Raw genomic sequence first — 18,826 nt, forward strand, 5'->3', positions numbered from 1 at the left:
TGGGAGTCATGGAGAAAAGAGGCATCCAGGGCCTGGGATGCGCAGGGGCTGGGGCTGATGGGGGGCTGGGCCAGCGACTCCGGGACTGCGGCCGTCTCCGTCTGTACCTGCTGACCTGGCCCACGCAGGACCCGTGTCTCCTGGTCTCCTGGGTGGAGGGCGCTGGCCTCCCACAAAGCCCCAGGTTTCCCCTTCCACTTTGGGAGCAATTTCTCCAGGAGATGGGGTATAGTGCTTGGGAATACGCTGCAGGAATCCTTGGGCCCTGGGGAGACTGGACTAGAAGTGTCGGAGGGCGAAAGGCCTGCACCCTGGGGAAGGGGAGGGACCCAGGAGAAAAGGCCTCCTAACGCCCCCAACGTCCTTGTTTGGAAGTCCCCCTAGTGTCTTAGCTGTTATCCCTCCTGTTGCCGGGATTTCATTCTCATGTGTGGGAAGGGCACCAGCCCTGGAATCGGTTCCTGGGAACTGACTCCCTGCGTGCACTTCTGTGAATCTCAGGGTTCGCACCCACAGCGTGCAATATCTACGCGGCAGGCCGCGGTCAGGATTAGAGATGATTAGGTAAAGGATCCAGCATGTCGTAGGCCTTCTAAAGACACCATAGCCACCTGGGGGGTAATGCCCAATATATGCAACCTCCTTCGTTTACAAAGGACAGATTAATTCTCTGTGAGTTTCCTCAACGAGCCTGTGTGGGTATCATTATCCTCCTAGAGATGGGAACCATGGCACAGAGCCCAAGAGCACACAGCACATCACTGGAGCAGCCAGGTGAGACGGCCCCATAATACCTCCTGAGGGCCTTGAAGATCTTCCTCTGGGTCTCCTCCCTCCCTCCCTCCTTCCCCTGAGGGCCTCACGCTCGGCCCCTCGGCCCTGGGATCTGGGGTCGTCTGGGATCCTCAGTGGAGTGTCTTGGCTTCCGATCCTCCTGCCGTCTGGGCCGTGCCCACCCTCGCTCGCCTCCACCCCGGCTCAACTGAGAGGTTTTATAGCCGTTTACGAGCAATTTCTGTCCATATATCACTGGAGATATACAGCCAGGCAAATATTAGGGACCCAAGCAGAGGTTTTAAGAGGTGAGTTTTACTGCCGCTGAAAGAAGGCATGATAGGCAGCCTGTGGAGACCCACCTCCCTCTTGCTTACTTGGTGGCGGCCGGGCGGTGGCAGCATGGACTGGCGTTCAGCCAGGAAAACTGTCTGTGAGCACCCAGGGGCGCCAGCCTGAGGGGAGTGATCGAAGAGTGGGGCTCTGATCCTCAGAGAGCTGTGGGAGTGGGAGGAGGTGGGGTCACAAAGCAGACCAGAGGTCACAGGCTGGCTTGGACAGAGCACCCTCTCCAAACCCGAGCAAGAAGACCCTGAGCTCCTGTGGATTCTCTCCACAGAAACACAGATTGAAGTGAGACACCAGGAAAGCACTGCCCAACACGGGCCACTGGAAGAGGCTGCCGTGTTGCCTTTTGCGGGAAGTCCTTAAAATCTGGATCTGAACGAGGAAACCGCCGGCCAGAGGCAGAGGGCTGGACGCATGGCCTCTTACCCTCTTGGACCCTGCGCAGGTGATGCTGGAGGAAGGCCTGCAGGAGGCCGGCCTTGACCTCCTCTGCACTGGGCCCAGGCCTGTGTGGGCCACTGGGTTTGGGTGAGCGCAGAGAGGTGAGGAGAGCCTTCTTGGCTTGTGGCATATGGTGAGAAGATGTCCCCGGGAATCCTCGCTGCTGATTTAAGCAGCTCCGACAGCTTTATGGCGCCTTCTCGAGTGAGCCCCCAACGTTGGCCGTTTAACTTTTTAGCGTTGTTTAACGCTTAGGCTCCGGCGGACAGGCAGGCCCCTCGGCCCCAGAGGCAGCAGCACTAAATCAGGACACTCTGAGGCCCCGATAAATAATTTTTACAGGGCACGCAGCCCATAGATCACCAGTGGGGGTGGGGGGAGAGCGGCTGTGATATTTCAACCAATTGTCATATATGACTACCCTGTGCTCTGATCCAGGCATGTACGTGGCAGCCGGCTTCATAACCAAAGTCAGCTCCGGGGCCCTCCAACCGGGGCTCGGGCGGGGCTGCGGGAGATGGTGGCTCCGATTACCCCACAGCCAGCGGATGACCCGCGGACTCGTCGTCTGCTCAACCTGCCCTAGTGTGCCGAGCGTGGGCCCCCATCCGAGCCACCTCTGGCACTGGGAGAAGGAAGGGCTGAGGGCCGGGTGGGAAGAGAGGAAGAGAAAGAGCTTTCTGTAGCCAAAAAGGCACTTTTCAGACCACCTTCCTGGTTCCCCCATCCGACTCCAAACCTGAGGGTGCCAGGAGAGAGCAGGCAGCATGCCTGCAGCAGAGGGAGGGTAGAGCTAAGGGCTGGAGGGAACAGGAACTGTGCGTCAGCTACACGCCATTCACACCTCTAGTGAAAGAGGCGGGTGGGGAGTAGAAAGAGAGGCACGAACAGTGCAGGGGAAGAAGGCCAGGGAAGGATAGGGACAGAAAAATGAAGATGGAAAGACACATGAAGACTCAGAGAGAAAGTGAGAGAGACAGAGGCAAGGGGAGACAGACAGAAACTCACCCAGAGAGGCTGCTCCAACGGGCAGGGACTTTTCCTAAAGCCGGCTACAAAGCCAGAGAGACGGTGGTGTGAACAGACCTGGGGAGGACGGCGTCTGCGCCAGGTGGGCCCGCCCGTGCCCTGGGAGGGCACCTCCAGCTGGCTCCGGGCCTGTTTCCCAGCGCCAGCTCCACGCTGCTCCCTCCTCCCCCTCCCGCCAGTGCCCTTGCCCTGTCCCCTCATCTGTAAGATCCTGGGATTTGCAGGGACACTTAATCCATATGGAGCTGATTCATTCCCGTCTAAATCATCTCCGTGAGCTTCCCTAAGAGTGCTCGGATGTGCCAGCCGCCATCCCTCTCCCCCGGCGATGGCGGACTGGGGGCTGCCAGTAAACAAACCTCAGCCGCCGTCCATCCATCCTGGCGTCGTCCGTCAGTCCAGCCAAGACCATTCATCTCTCCAACCCTGCTCCCCACCCCCGCTTCGCTCCTCCAGTCCCTCCTTCTGTCTGTCTGTCCCTCTGTGTGTCCCCTCCTCCTCATGCCCCTCAACTAGAACCTCCACCTCTCTGCCTTGTCCTGGGTAGGATCTTGGGGGGTCATGTCGGCCATGTCCCCGCCTGCAGACAGGAGCCTTACCTCACCCCTGGCGCAGCAAGACAGGGGCTCTCCTGGTTCACCGCCTTCCAAGAGGAAAGGTCTTCTGATGATTTTACTGTACAACGTTGACAACCCAGGCTGAAGGAAGTTCTTCTGTCTAGCTTGCGGGTCTGAGGTCCACATAATGATCACATGTCTGAGCGGGGGTGAGGGTAAGATTATGGGGTTCTGTACAAACATGAGGGTCTCCAGGATTTGTAATATGTACTTCTCTGGGTGTTGACAACCCAGGCTGAAGGAAGTTCTTTCTTCTGTCTAGCTTGCGGGTCTGAGGTCCACATAATGATCACATGTCTGAGCGGGGGTGAGGGTAAGATTATGGGGTTCTGTACAAACATGAGGGTCTCCAGGATTTGTAATATGTACTTCTCTGGGTCTCTAGCAGCAAGAGTCAGGCCCAGGCCAAGCACATAGTGGATGCTCTGTGTCAGTTGCTTACTGGCCATGATCTTACCTGTCAGCTCCAGTGAGTCCAGGGGCCTCACATATACCCCAGGGAGGTTTTCAGTGAACTGATCCAGTGGGTTTGACACAGGGCCCAGATCGTGGCACCTCTAGCCTGACAGGGTTGGCAGGAGACACGAAGGAAGTGTCTCTCACTTCTGCCCTCCCACCCAAACTCCTTAGCCCTGTCCTGGGGGTGGCGCTTGCCCAAACAACTCTGTCTTGGCAATGATGGGTTGAAGAGGAGGAGAGCAGGCAAGCGGGTGCTGGGTATCTTCCATGGCACCGAAGCAGAACCGTCACAGTTGGGGAAAGCCCTTAGGTTTACACGGACCAATAAGGAGAGAGCGGGGGGAATTGCTGCTCCTGGCCCCGGTCTTAGGCATGGTGGCCCTTCCCCTCTCAGGTTCTTCATGTCAGCCTGGGAAGGGTAACTCTGGGAACGGGCTGGGGCTCTGCTAGCCTCTCACGAGAGGAGACGGGAGCATTTCTTCTGGTCTCATCTCAGTTTCTCCATCCACAGCAGCAGTGGGAGTGGGAGAACAGGGCTGTCTCTGGAGTAGAGTTTGGGTCAGACTGTAGCAGCCCTGCAGGGGGATGATTCGGGCATGGGTGAAGGGGTTTAGGGTGGTGGAAGTGGAGCCACAGGGAAGGATGAGGGCAGCATTTGTGGATCCCACAGTAACAGTGAGTGGGAGAGGCAGAGGAGAAGGAGGTGGGGAGGCCGAGTCTTCGGATGGCCTGAGGGGGCTGGTGCTCCAGCACCTCCCTGAGGCCCAGGACACCTTGCTGAGCATCTGACCTCCCCCTCAGGCCAGACCACACCAGGTAGAGAATCCCACTGCATGGGTGCCCCCTCCTGCACTCTGTTTCGCAGCGCCTTTTCCCCTTGTCATTGGTCCCCTCCAGGGAGCCACTGTGAGTGCACAGAACAGGTGGGGCTCTCCCAGCTGCTATCCAGCTGTGAAGAACCCTGACCATGCCCCTCCCATCCCCCTGCAGGAGAGAAGGTTCTAATTCTAGCCAGAAAGATGAGAAGGATGGTACGGCGAGAGGGTCCAGAGGGGCGCGTGGAAGCTAACCACTTGCCCCAGTTGTGTGAACATATGTGTGGGAGGGGAGGGGCCTGCAGGTGGCAAGGCCCAGCTTAAGAATGATGGAGTGTTTCTTAGTTCTCTGAGCTAGAGACATATGGGCTATATAAGACCAAGCAAAACGAGAAATTATTGCTTAAGAGAGAGAGGACATGGGGGGGATAAGAAAAAATTCAAGCCAGGGAGACCCAATGCCACTTGCCCCCTCACCATCATGACCTGACCCATCTGTGCTTGACTGGATCAAAGTCCAAGGGGAGGGAGAGGTCTGAGAACTGACCCTCAGGGCCTCCGGCAGGGGAAAAGCTGATCCTCCCAACGTGCATTTCCCCGATGTTACGGGGAGCTGGGAACAGCCGCCCAAATTCTCCAGGTGGGACAGTGGGTGGAGCTTTCTCCATCTTCCTCCGTCCTTCTTGCGCCCGCCTCTCTCTCCATCCCTCCCCTCTCTCTAGTCCAATGGGGAACCAGTTCTCTCTTCTCCCGCTGGCCTGGCTCTCATGGTTCTCCCCAGCACTGAGCCCTCCTCATCCACTCAGTGGCTCCCACCCTCTCTTGTCTGCTCTGAATCTCCCTTTCCTGTACCAAGCCTCCTAGGCTTTGTCTGTCCCCACATAGGCCCCTCCCCCTAAATCAAGTTCACTTACCCAACCTTGGGGCTGATGCAACACCTTTAGGGTCCCCTGTGGGCTGGTGCCTTGGTCCAGCTCCAGGGTTGGAGTTTCTCTGGTCCGTCTGGCCTCTATCACTCAACATCCACATGTCTGGGTTAGACTGTGACCTCTACAGGACTGGCAAGGATCCAAGTGTTTATGTGGTCACCAGCACAGCTCCGGGAGCAACCTGATTTTTGATAGAGTTGACAGCTTTTCTTTTGATTCCATGAGGCAGAAGTAGCTAGAAGGATGCTGAGAGGTCTTAGAGGACCACTGAGTGTGACTAAGGCACTTCCTCCAGGGAAGCCACCTCCTGCTACAACAAGCAGTGACTGAGGCTGGACAGCAAGAACTTCTGAAGACTCTTAAGGTGGAAGGAAAGATTTCCAGGGTTTCTGTGAAGACGTTGGGGAGGGATGGCCTTAACCTTTTCAAGCTCGGAGGGAGCAGGCGGGTCTGTGAATCTGGAGAGGTTTACTTCCACCCTTGTAGGACTGATCCAAAAGAGGGATGGCCACTTCCTCTTTAGGAGCCCTGACTCGTCATCCTCAGTGCAATCCCATTCACAATTTCTTTGATAATTGTTTGTTCCTTGGCCAGAAATCTGGTTCTTGAATTCCCTCTCCTGTTCTTTCCATGATCTGGGAACCGTCTTTGGGAACCAACTACATTTCCATTTTATGGAGCCAGAAGAACAGAGAGGTAGAGCCATGTCTAGGCGGTGACACAGCAAGCCTGCGAGGAGCTGGGAATGCCTTCCTTAGGTGAATGCCCTCGTCTTGTCTTTGGATGCGAAGGGAAAGGATGTGATCCCCGAGGAAAAGGGAAGGGTTGTCCAGAGCAGGGTGTGTTATCAGCCAGAAGAGCACCCGCACCCAGCCACCTCGGTCTAAATGTGCGCACGGTGGAAATATCTTCACAGCCAAGGGCCCCTCCCTCCCAAAGAGAAAATCCCACAAGTGGGGAACATCTGGATCAAACCGCAACCATGAAAGCACAACATCAAACGAGGGTTTCAGAGGGACCCTCCCCACAGGCCCTGCTCCGAGAGAAGTTGCAGATCTTCCTGCTTGAAGCTTTTAAGTGTCACAGAACCACTCAAGTTTGGGATCTCTCCGTATTCCCCAGAGACAGATGTCCCCAAGTGAGTACGGTTGGGTTTGATTACCCCCAGCGGGAGAGGATGTGTGTGACCTGATCCTGGCCACATTGGGGGGTAGCCTGGGATTTGGAGCTGTGATGAGGGGCTCCAGCAGTTCAGGCTGGGGGCTGGGGAGGGAGAGGGGACAGGTGGGCCTTTTAAAACGTGCCTACATCAAAGGTCTGAGTAGGCTCCCTTCCCAGCTTCGGCGCCTCAGGGCAGGAAAGCAGTGATTTCACCACATAACTGCACGTAGGAGTAGGAGGGATCTCAGTCTGAGAACTTCTGGGGAATGTGGAGAGGGGAGGACAGGGCAAGGGGGTTTTCTCATTTCCAAAGTAGCCTGCCCAGGCCAAAGAGAACGGGGCCATATGCCGCCTTCCCTCCCACTCGTCCCCCCCGTGGAGGGATGTGGAGGAGGGGGGCATTCTTCCAGCTGGGAGAGAGGAGGGAGCAGCTGCAGCCGTGGGAGGTGGGAGCTGGATCCGGATGGAGAATGAAGGGGAAGCAGGGGCATCTTCCCCAAAGGCACGAAGGAGGAAGGCTGCAGAGCATGTAATTCTAGGAGAGATAGGCTCTTCCTTCCCGGGTCCTGGGAATCAGGGAGCACCTGGCCATGATGCTGGCAGGGTGGGATGGACAGTGGGGAAGATGGGATAGGGAGGTGCCCCAGATATGGCTGGAATCCCACTTCATGTTTTTTTTTTGTTTGTTTGTTTTTTTTGCGGTACGCGGGCCTCTCACTGTTGTGGCCTCTCCCGTTGCGGAGCACAGGCTCCGGACGCGCAGGCTCAGTGGCCATGGCTCACGGGCCCAGCGGCTCCGCGGCACGTGGGATCTTCCCGGACCGGGGCACGAACCCGTGTCCCCTGCATCGGCAGGCGGACTCTCAACCACTGCGCCACCAGGGAAGCCCCCAGTTCATGTTTGAATACTCTGCCCAGAGGGCAGGTGGGTGAGAGAGTGCCGGGATGTTGACAGCCCGCTGTGACCTTGGTTGCAGAAGCCAATGGTTTCTTCTTGAGGTGAAAGGTGACCTTCAGTTGGGAAGGGTGTGGGGAGAAGGGTACCACTCGCTTAGAGTTTACCTTAGCCTCCCTTTCAGGATGCCTTCCCTGCCCCCTTCCTCTCCCCTTTCCCCTGAGAGGTTTATGTGTGGGCGTGGTACCCCACCATGCCTGGGAGGTGTATCACGGGTGTAGGCCCATCCCTCACTGCCTTATAAAGATCTGCTTACGGTTTCTTTTCCCATCTAGACTGTCAGGTTTGAAGGCATGGACTCCCTCACTCTAACTGGGTTCCTGGTGCCCCGCACAGTGCCTGGCAGAGAGTAGCTGCTTGGTGATGAAGCCCTGCTCCAGCTCCCAGCTGGAGCGCGTTCTCCCGCCGCCAGCGTTCTGCGAAACAAAACAAGCCACGCGATGATTCCTCCTCAGCCTCGAGGCCTCTGAGCGGCTACAAGGGCAGCTCCTATCTGACATCCTCTGGGAGTCTTCCGGGGGGACCCTAGTTGACAGCACTCTCTCCCATCTCTGAAATGTATTGTCCACAAGATTCACCCAGGATTTCCCTGCTGGTCCAGTGGTTAAGACTTCGTGATTTCAGTGCCTCCTCTTTTTTTTTTTTTTTTTTTAACAACTTTATTGGAGTATCACTGTTTTACAATAGTGTGTTAGTTTCTCCTTTACAACAAAGTGACTCAGTTATACATATACATATGTTTCAGTGCCTCCTCTTCAGGGGGAACGGGTTCGATCCCTGGTCGGGGAGCTAACATCCCCCATGCGGTGCATGGGGGCGGCCGAAACAAACAAACAAACGAAAGCAAACAAAAAAAGTCTCACTACACCTTCATGGTGAGGGTTATTATTGTTATTTATTAATCTGGGATGGATGTGTCTTGTTTGGTCGCGTGAGACCCGATGCTCTTTGGGACCAGGCTCTTTTACTCCTACTCTTCATGCGGGCCCGCAGTGCCCAGCATGGAGTCTCCTCAGGGCAGGCTGGCTGTTGACTAGCTGACTCCTCCGAGCCCTAGTGTCTAAGCTTTTGCTGTGGTGGCTCCTCTAGGGCTCTGATGGCTGAGCGTCGGGAGCTGCTGAGTCGGGATGTCTTGGCGTAATGGGGTGAATTGGACACACACACGAAGGAGCCCGGTCCCAGTGAGGTGAGGCCTGAATGACCCTGCAGGTCGAGAGGATGCTTGAGCGGGGATGTTGTGAAAATGACCAAGGTCAGTGGGCTTTATTCAGAAAAACTCTTTGGGCAAGGAATGTATGAAAGAGGTTGGAAGGAGAGAAGGGCAGGGCTGGCAGAGGACGCAGGAGGATATCCAGGTGGGATAGACTTGGCAGTGGGTGAGGAGGCTAAAGCGGCTTTGCCTGCAGGTGAGGGCCCAGGAGGGAGGGGCTTTGGCAATTGTAAACATTTACTCTACACTGTGGGACTGTGAGCACCGCTCCACAGCCCGCTCCCACCCCTCCCCAAACTCTAGGTCAGGAGGGATCCTACACCTCACTGCCATTTCTAGGCCCAGGCTGACCTGTGCTCCAGCAACATCACCTGACACCGAGCTTGGGTTGGATCAGCTGTGCTCCATTACCCTCACAGTCCTCCCTGGGGCTGGAGCTGCCTTTGAAGTTGATGGAGAGAAGATTGGTGAGCTGTCGCCTGAGCCTAGATCTCCCAGACATCGGTGAGGGGAGGGGATCTCCACTTTGAGCCCTTTTTCGGGGGGCTGAGGTGTTGACACTTTAGTTGTCAGAACTTACGTTTCTCATCTGTGAATGCAGCGCAAAGCTGACCGAATTGCCAGCATCTCTGGGCTGCGGGGTGGCAGCACTGCTCAGCTCCAGGGACCAACCACTCACTGCACTCCTGGAGCACAACTCTAGGTGGTGCCATTCACATAGAATTTGACGTGCATGGTCGCCGCATTCCCCCCCTTCACCCCCCTCCCCCCGCCCAAGGTCGTGTGGTGACGGTGGGCCCCCATCATGCCCTTTTTGGGTCAGGGTTCTGTTTACCAGTCCAAGCCGGTTAACCTGAGTAACCAGGAATATTCATGAGGCTTTGCCTGGGGACAGAGAGATGGACAAAATAGTCTCCAAAGTCATGTCCTCATGAGACGTGGGCACCAGGAAACCAGAGTGCCTCCCAGACAACAGGTCCACAAAGCAGGGTGCAGTCTGAGACTAAGTAGTGGGGAAAAGAGATGACAAATTCCATCCAGCGGGGAAGGAAAACCGTCTTTAGTCCCCAGATTGAAAAGAACAGCCCACGTGTAAAGACCCAGTGACACTTAGTAGGTCTGCAGTTACCACGAGGCGAACCAGAATCAGTGCCGACATTGCAGTCTCTAGGTTCGGGGTTCTTGGAAGCGGAAAGGCCTAGCCACCCTGGTGACACTTGTGCATGGGAATTTGCTGAAATCTGAAATGAGATCCTGACCCAGATGGGGGTCAGGAATTTGTTTCCTTCCCTTTTTCTCCTTCTTAGTTCACTGTTTAGGATGAAAAATGACAACCAGATGAACAAAAGAATGATCATCAGGAATGATAAATAATACACTCCAGATGTGGCCAGAGAGAAATGCAACTGAAAGCACCGCCGCCTCCAAGGAGTCACGTTGGGGCGACCCCCTTCTTCCAACAAGGCCACAATGACACAAGTTCTGTAACTCTTCTTTGGGAACTGTCTTCAGGGCATGTGACTCAGTCTTTACATGTCCTTACTGGTGACAGATCTTTATCATTTGCTTCTCTGGAATCAGTCAAAAACCGATTTGTAGCTAATCATGGTTGTCTTGAGTATTTTGTAAAACGGCTAGAGAGTCCATTTTAAAGGAGCCTTTGCAGAAATGGCTTAATCGAGAGAGGTACGGACGGGATAAGCGTATTTCCTCCTAAGGTGCCTGTCCCGAAGGACAGCCCTTGTTTGTTCTTCCGTGTTTGTTTAGAGAAGCTAATCACAGATATACATCCCGTACTGTATTCTGTATAATAGAAGAATGTATTAGGACGTCGAAGGCTGTATGCTAACTGCTTCCCCCTCCCCCTGCTATTATGAGTTAACGCCTCTGACGACAGTGTCCTTGCTTCTGCTGAGGGACGCAGGGAATAGAGGCAGGGCTGACCCAAGTGAAGAATTGGTACAGTGATCCAGGGCAAAGGTTCGGATTGACATTTACCCTCGAGAGTTGCCTAACTCCGCACTCCTTTCTGGACTAGCTCTGTGTTCATTCTTCCGGGGGACTTGGCCAACTGGGCAGAGCCCTTTTTTAGGGGAGAGGGATTCATTTCTTAACATGGTTCCCTGTCATTCGTGCAAAAATCAGCCCAAGTTTTAAGAGAGGGAAGCTGTTGGTTCGTGAATTATGTAAAAATGTATTTTTCACAGAAGTGGAGGGGATGAAGTCAAAACACACCCACACAGCAACCTGTCTCTAATGACGATCGGTTAACCTACATGAAGAACTCTCCAATTGCAGAAGTTTCCAGGACGTTTGCTTTCCTGAGGAAAGACCTGGAAGAAGGGGGTGAGCCCTGGACTGGGGAGCCTGAGGGTCAGTCTCGGGAATACTTGACTGCCTTGGGCGGTGGCCTCTCTGTCCTTTGGGAGAGGCTCCTGTCTCCGGGCTCGAGCTGGGTGTGTGTGGTGGTGTGGGTGTGATCACCGGGGCTGGGGGCGCAGGGAGGGATGGCATGACCTCCAGGAGGCCCTAGCGCAGCAGAACGCTCAGCTCTCCTACTCCTTCGCTGACAGACCAAGCTGCAAATCAGGAATTTATTAGGAGCTGAGACTCATTTCCCACCCTTTACAGCCCTGACGACTCAGAGCCAGACTCTGGCAAGGGGCTTCCTCATGGTTTTAATTAGACAATTAATTTTTTATTGGGTCGTTTGATTTCCGAAGCCGATTCCACTCTCCCTCTTGTCCCCCACCTGCCTCCCAGCTGTGAACAGCCAAGGGGAAGCCGGGGGATTCGGGGAGGGTGCAGAGGAAAAATCTGCTGTCTGCCCTGAGCTGATCTGGGAGTCAGTGAGTGGGGAGGGGGTGGGAATACCTCTGCCCCCCTCAGCTGGTCCAGCACCAGAGATACTGTCCAGAGCTCAGCCCTGGGCTTGCAGGGCCGCACAAAGGCATTCCTAGCTACTCCCCCAAGCTGTTGGGCTAATTAGTAACATGGGGTGGGAGCAGGGGGTAGGGAACTGTGCCCAAAATACCTTAGCGGCATTTCTGCGGTTAATCCTGGCCGTGCTCAGAGGCTGTTTACCCTCTACCCAGGGATTAGGAACCTGTTTGAGTTAGAAGGGCAGAGAGAGGCCAGGGCTTGGCTCTGTCCTCCACCTGCTTTTAGGAGCTGGGGCAGGGACACTGAGCCAGCCTGAAAAAAAGTGAGAGAAACCTGTCTCGAATCTATCTCCCTTATTGATTTCCCTGCCGCCCAGCTGCTGACCTGCTTTTGAATCTTGATCCCCTCCCCTCCTGCCTCACCTATGGACACTGCCCTTGTCGTCAAATAACAAGCTGGATCTGAAAGGTGGGGAGGAAGGAAGGAGGAGGATGTGGTGTTTTAGCAGTGGGGATGAGCCCGGGTGTAGAAGGGTCCCCTGTAGGTCATAAATGTTCTCTTGGAGGGTGGGGAGTCCCCTCCCAAGATTCCTGATCATCTTCCATCCTCCGTCCCAGAAGGAAAAGAAGGCTAGACTCGAGGAAGAACTTACTCATTTTCAGTAGCAGAAACAAGCAGCTCCTTCTTCAGAGCTCTGTCATAGGGCAAGGCCGATTTCTATGGACGGCAGCGTTGCTCAGAGGCCTTGAAGTGGAATTGCGGGGAGTGAGAGGACTGTTTCCTCAGGTGCCCTGTTGGTGGGGACATTGTCACTTGTCGTTCTGGCACAAGGACTCCCGAAAGTGTGTGGTCACACGCGCTGCCCTAGCCACTCAGGGCCAAACTAACAAGCATCTGCAGACACAGGAGTGTGCTCCGAGGAGCCTCTGGGGACAGGGCTCTGGGGTCCTCGTGGGTGAAACAAGCCCCCCCAGAAGAACAAGCCAGGACACCATACAAAGAGGGGGGCTCTGGTGACCCTCCCCGCCGTCCACCACCTCCTGTCGCGTGAGCGAACCCCAGCGTTGGGGCACGTTGGATCCACCCAGCACCACCCCTCCCTGGCCGGGAGAACATAGACTTCCCTTGGGGCCCAGGACTGGAAGAAATAGGAGTGCATATTTATACTGGGTTGTGAGGGACACAAAGATAAAAGGACCTAGAGATCAAAGAGCCCCCGGAAGCTCCGTGTGCAGACCTCTGGGTCTAGGATTTGTTCTGTAAACAGATTTCCTTCTCCTTCGGGGAAAACTCACATTGAGGGATCCCTCCCTTAGGGCTTGCGGTGGTTCCACGCTGGGAGCAAGGGGACAGCCCGAGGTGGGCCTTGTTGGGACACAGGCCTGCCTCCTGCTGGGGCACGTGTCTGACTGCCCAAGCCGTGCAGAACTCCACAGAAGAAAGGGACGGGAAAGTTGTGTACATGCCGTGGTGGGTGAAAGGTAGAAGGAGCCCAGATCATCCAATGACCTTTGTGCTTCCATGCGGCTCCCAGGTCGAGAGGGTTCAGACCTTCCACGACTCAGGGCGCTGGGTTAAGGAGGGTGCGTGGAGATCCTGAGCTGGGCACTTCCGGGCCACGGAGAACAAAGGAGCGGGGGGTACAGGCAAACCTCCATCAGAGAGGTCGTGTGCGTGTGAGCCTGTGGGTCAGCGTCCATCCGTGGGGAGCGGGGAGGGAAAGAAATGGTGAAGAGAATAGGAGAAAGAGAAGAAATAAAAATGAAGGCACTGAAACAGAGAGAGCAAGCTAACAGACCCACACAAAGAGAGGCAGAGAAACACTGCAGGAGCCTGGGGACGAGGCAGCGGGAGGCGGGGAGGGGAGAGCCTCGGGAGGGTCAGCGGCCAAAACAATCAGCCGGGCTTCTGCCCGGGAAGGTGGGCAGGAAGGCAGGGAGGGGAACGGGTGGCAGAGAAAGCCCCCACTTGCCGGGCAGGGCAGCGGAGCTGGAACCCGAGTCTCCCAGCTCCCAAGCAATCAGCCTTCTCCCCCTGCCCTCTCCCTGAGCCCAGGGCTGAGATTGACGGGACTGCAGCTTCTCTGGGTCTGGGTGGATTTGAATAATTAAGTCATCTGGATTCTTATGATTTACCATTTTCAGTGATAAATAGACAGCGCCCAAGCCAGCCAGTTGGCAAAACTCTGGCTGCTAGTTATAATTTGTCAAGCTGCCAGTAGATTCATGTTTCATGCTAATGGAGAGATACTCATTGACGGGGGGAGGTGGTGACCCGGTCAGCTCTTTCCTCAGGCACCCCAGAGGTCGAGAGGTCGGGGGAGAAAGGCCGGGCCGGTATGGATTTGCTGTAAGGGTCAGTGTAATTTTATAATAATTCAGCGGGTACACACGCTCTCGAATACACAGAGAGTCATGTATGCGGAGATATGTTCGGATCTGTGCACCTCCCCCGCCCATGCACCTGCTCCAGTGCAGGCGTCTGGGCCCAGTGCACACAGCCTGGTGCTGAAACACTTGTCCAGCCCCCCTCAGCTCACTTGCACACGCACACCCTGCTGTCACCTTCAGGCATGTGATTACACCAAGGCAAACCTGCAGACCTGCTCAGACACCCAGAGAAACGCAGCCCCCCTCACCGACAGGGCACACCTCCAAGATGGGAAGATACCTCTGGGGGACCCCTCTGCCCACAATCCCAACCCCTTTATTTCAGGGCTCTCGTGTCTGCCGTTCCCACTGCACAACTCTTGCTCCCTTTCTAATAGTCTTCCAGTGGGGGAAACAAATGAGCCCTGGGGCCATCCCATTTTCCAACCGGCTGGGTCTGGGTAGCTGGAGCTGGGAAAACACGGGCTCACAGACCGGGCACATGGAAGGCGGCAGTCGAAATCCAAACTTTCTTTTCCATCAGTTCATTTATTTATGTATCTGTCCACGTGCATTAAAGCCTCACAGTGGCAAAAGTCTCGTTACTGACCGTCATGACAAACAGAGGTAGGGACAATGCTTTGCACATAGTAGGTACTAAATGAATATCAGCGGCATGAACAGCTGCAGCTACGGATTGATTTCCTGACAGAACGAGCTACTCATTTCCCTTCTCTTCCCCCGCCTCAACAAACCTTTATCATCAGAGAAGGCCAGAGAAGAGGTGTGGGTCTGGGTGAAGCCCTCCTATTCCTTGACTTGAGAAATCTGGGCCTTTGGCGTGATAAAAAAAATGCAAATTTTATACCAACAGAAGCAATCCGGTCTCCATTTTGACCCCAAAATGCCCTTAAAATGGATCAATGAGCAAGGGAGGACTGAGGAAGGAGCATCTGTCCTCCCTCCTGCCCAGAAGAGAATCTGAATTTGCTTTGAGTAGCTTGTGAGCAGGGCCAGAAGCTGCAGCTCATTGGCATCAGCAGCTTTATTTTTTTTTTTTTGGGGTATGCGGGCCTCCCTCTGCTGCGGCCTCTCCCGCTGCGGGGCACAGGCTCCGGACGCGCAGGCCCAGCGGCCATGGCTCACGGGCCCAGCCGCTCCGCGGCACGTGGGATCCTCCCGGACCGGGACGCGAACCCGGTTCCCCTGCATCGGCAGGCGGACGCGCAACCACTGCGCCACCAGGGAAGCCCCAGCAGAGCTTTATTTTAAGGTTTGGTGGGGGCATGGGGAAGGGTTAGGGGCCCGAGGAGAAACATTTCCTTTCCCTGTCCCCCAAAACCCCTAAATGAGAGAGAAAAACACAATCGCGAGCCGAAAAGAGTAGAGACCGAGACAGCAAGGAGAACCCAAAGACAGAAGCTGCTTCCAGCGTCAGGCTCAGGCTCGAGGGTGCAGTCGCAGCTGTTGGCTCTGCCCGTGGAGATTCAAGATACCGGATCCTGCGAAGGGAATTGGGTTCCCTCCTTCCCAGCGGGGCCAGGCTGGGGGCAAGGAGGCTGCTCTGGGCAGACGGTCTGGAACCCCTCCCCCAAGGCCTGGAATAAGAGGCCTCCCTTCTTTGCCGAGCAGATGTGGATGGCGGCGGCAGGCCCGGCTAATCAGGGGCATTCCTTGGAGAGACGGCCAAGAGGCAGAATCGACCAGCTTCTCCATTCAAGGGAAAGAGGACCCCTAAATGCATCGGGAATAGGGAAACAGGCTTTGCTTATTTAATAGTTTGAGGCTCTGACCTGGTTTCACTGACCTCATCCCACCTGCACCAAGGTGAGCTCCCGCAGGCCCTCACTCACCCCGGGAGAGCAACAGCCTTGGGGCCACCAGCAACTCCACCCCTATGGGCAGGGGCAGGCCGGCTGTGGCCTGCAGATGGGTGAGGTGAGGAAGGATTTTCTGGGGTAAGCCACGGGGACGTGAGGGCGATCATCATGATTGATGCAGAAAATGTGTTGCTTCATCCCGCACTAGATTAGCAAAGCTTACTCCCCATTTTGCCTCTCGTCTTCCGTTCCTAATATTTGCATGCAGGTAATGAACTCCTGAGGTTAGGGCACATGTTAGCTTGTCTGAAGGTCTCAGAGCAAAGCCTCTGAGTACGAAGACAGTACAAGAGAGCCAGCCTGGACTAGATGAAAAGGGAGAGAGAAAGAAAAGGAAAAACAGGAAGAAGGAAGGAAGGGAGCAAGTGGGTGGGGGTGTGTGGAGGGAGATAAAAGAAGGACAGGAGCTTGAGAAAGGGGAGGAAAGCTAACAGAGCCGTGCTAAAATTGGCCAGTGGTTTGAGGGTTGCATCCTCAAGGCTTATGCTGCCCTTGGAAGATGTGCTGACCTCGGCGACCTGCCCCATCCCACTTTGGGGAAACAAAGGAGTTATCTAATTGGCTTTAACTGGGTGGTTGCCACTGGACAGGGTGTGGGAGCACAGGCCCAAGAGGCTGCAGACACACAACCACCCCAAGTCAACCTCCTCTACAGGCCGAATCTAAAGCCATTTTGCCAATTAATCTCTGTGTGTGTGTGTGAGTTCCGTGAAATACACTGCAGACCGAAAGTCCGCTTGCCCTAGGAAGGCATGTCCTCGTTCTCTTTCCAGCATGCTATGCTTTCTTGGGCTCCTCCAGCATCTATAAACCTCACACCAAGCTCTTTATAGATTAATCCAACCCCTTCTGGCATGGAGAAATCCCTTGCCCTGGAAGGTAGCTTTCTGGGGCAGGGATGGAGATAAGTAGAGCAAAGGAGGAAGATTTTTCTTCTCACCAAGGAAGAAAATGAAGATGTCCTTCCCAGAACGGACCGGGCCTTATCATCACCCCTCTCTCACCTGCACACATACAGGCAGGCTAACCAAAGTGACAGAAGAACCCTCCAGTGCAAAGGGTTCATTTGACATAGAGAACAAACTGAGGCCCAAGGTCACAGAGCCAGAGCATGGCAGAACAAAGCGGCCCAGTCTGCAGACAGAGGAGGCAGGTCAGGAGACAGAGCCAGGGTGGGTCCGCGACTCACCCCTCTCTAAACCGCTTCTTCTGCTTCCAGCACTGCTTTGGGAGCCAGATATTGACCTGCGGAGCCTCAAGGCCCCCCCCTCCAGGCAGGTGTGGCTGCACGACGAACTCCTCCAGCTCTGTCAGCTCCACCCCTCCTGTGGCTCGGCCTGCAGCCGCCTGGGGTGGGCACTGAAACCTGGGAGGTCAGGGTCAGGGCAGCCAGGATACCTGGGAGCCCCCGCCTCAGCCCCACTGGGCGTCTCCCCGCTCACCCTCCTCTCCACGCCTTTCCTCACGCTGCCCCTCCCGTCCAGACCCCCTTTCTGTTAACCCAGTTCCCCCTTCTTTTCCTTCCTTCCTCTTTTTCTCTCTGTATATTTCTCATTTTTCCTTCCTTCGTTTGCTTTCTTCCTGCCCTCCCTCCACTTTTTTCTCCTCTCTTCCTTTTTCCTTTTTTCCTAGCTTTCCTCCTTTCCTACCCATCTCTCTTTCTCCCATTCATTTCTTTTATTTTTTTAAAAAACTTCTCTTTCTTTTCCTTCCCTTTTCTTTTACTTTCTAGCTCCTTTCATTCATTTGCTTTTCTTTTCCTTCCTTTCTTTTTTTCTTTCTTTCATTTGTCCTTTCTTTCCTTCTTTCATTTTTCCTTTCTTTCTTTTCTTTCTCTTTCCTTCTCTCATACAACAAACTAATCTTGCTTCTTCATTCTGTCCTTTATCAACATTCCTTCATTTCATCTCCCTCCCCTGCTCCCTCGCGAGTTCCTTCCGCTGCCCCCCGTATTGGGGCTTTCTCAAATTTTCTCTTCCCTCGCCAGTCTTTTCTCTTTGCTGTTCTCAATTTTTCCAGTCCTTTGTGCTGTTTCCCCAACCTCCTTTCCATCTTCCATTGTTTCTAAATCCTCTCTCTGCAACAAGCATAAGGCATAAAAGTGCCCCCTCCCCAGGGTGGGGCTTCCGTCCTGTGCCAGCCTAGCCACCCTCCATGCCATTCCTTCTCAGCTTCCCTCAATGTGGGGTTCAATTTCAAGGGCCCAGGAATGGGGCTCTTCCCTGCTAGCTGAGAATTCAGGGCTAGGTCCACAGCTCCCCACTACAGGCTTAGGGGACACCTGCCAAACTGTTGTCACTCCATCAATCCTAGTAAAAGAGGAAGAGAAGAAAAGAGTAAAAGGGAGACAGCTCCACAGACTGTGTGTGCGTGGCGTTGGGGAGGAAGGGGCAAAGAGGACTGGATTCATCAAAGAGGGAGAGGGCAAAGTCCAGAACCAGGCACCTTCTCTTAGTGCACCCAGAGCTGGGGGCAGCCTGCAAAAGAAACCCCAGTCGGCTCCCATGTTAATTTTGGGATTGGGCAGGATGAGACCTTCCATCCAACTCCTCTGGGCTGGAGAGGTGTGCAGGGCCTCGGGATGGGAGGAAAGAAAAGGGCTTATATTTGAGTATCAGCTGCCTTTACATCGGCCCCCTCCCTGGAGACCTCCGAGTCCCTAGGCGGTGGCCCCTGCGGCCCTCCTGGACCTCTCAGCTAGGCGGGCCTAGTTCCAGGGCTCCCTCGGGAGCAGAGCCGGGGAAGCCCCTGGATTACTCGCAGCAAGACCTCGGGAGCAGTGAAAACAAAGGCCTGGGAGGATTGGCCACTCTTGACCAAAAGATGTGGGCCAAGTAGAGGCCAGAGACACCACCTGCTCGACATGGGAATTTTCTCTCCTGGATCCACAGCCCCTCCCGGCCCTTTCCAAGAAGCCGTCCAAATGCTGCAGCCGCCTCCTGCCTGGCTCCTCAGG

The 18,826-nt window shown here is 55.0% G+C and overlaps 1 protein-coding gene across 21 annotated transcripts in view; it reads left to right on the forward strand.

Moving 5' to 3' along the window:
* SMUG1 (single-strand-selective monofunctional uracil-DNA glycosylase 1) overlaps positions 1-10,827 on the forward strand; it is a 46,639-nt gene extending 35,812 nt beyond the window's left edge. For 3 of the 21 annotated variants that reach the window (XR_003680331.2, XR_003680325.2, XR_003680328.2), the window contains 3 exons: positions 8,618-8,780; positions 9,042-9,242; positions 10,046-10,826. The gene's annotated coding sequence lies outside the window, so the exon portion shown is untranslated. The other 18 variants (XR_003680329.2, XR_003680326.2, XR_008617694.1 and 15 more) reach the window with 17 other exon arrangements.
* The last annotated feature ends 7,999 nt before the right edge of the window (positions 10,828-18,826 follow it).

Source organism: Physeter macrocephalus, chromosome 6 (assembly GCF_002837175.3).
Source record: "Physeter macrocephalus isolate SW-GA chromosome 6, ASM283717v5, whole genome shotgun sequence".
Classification (NCBI taxonomy): Eukaryota; Metazoa; Chordata; class Mammalia; order Artiodactyla; family Physeteridae; genus Physeter; species Physeter macrocephalus.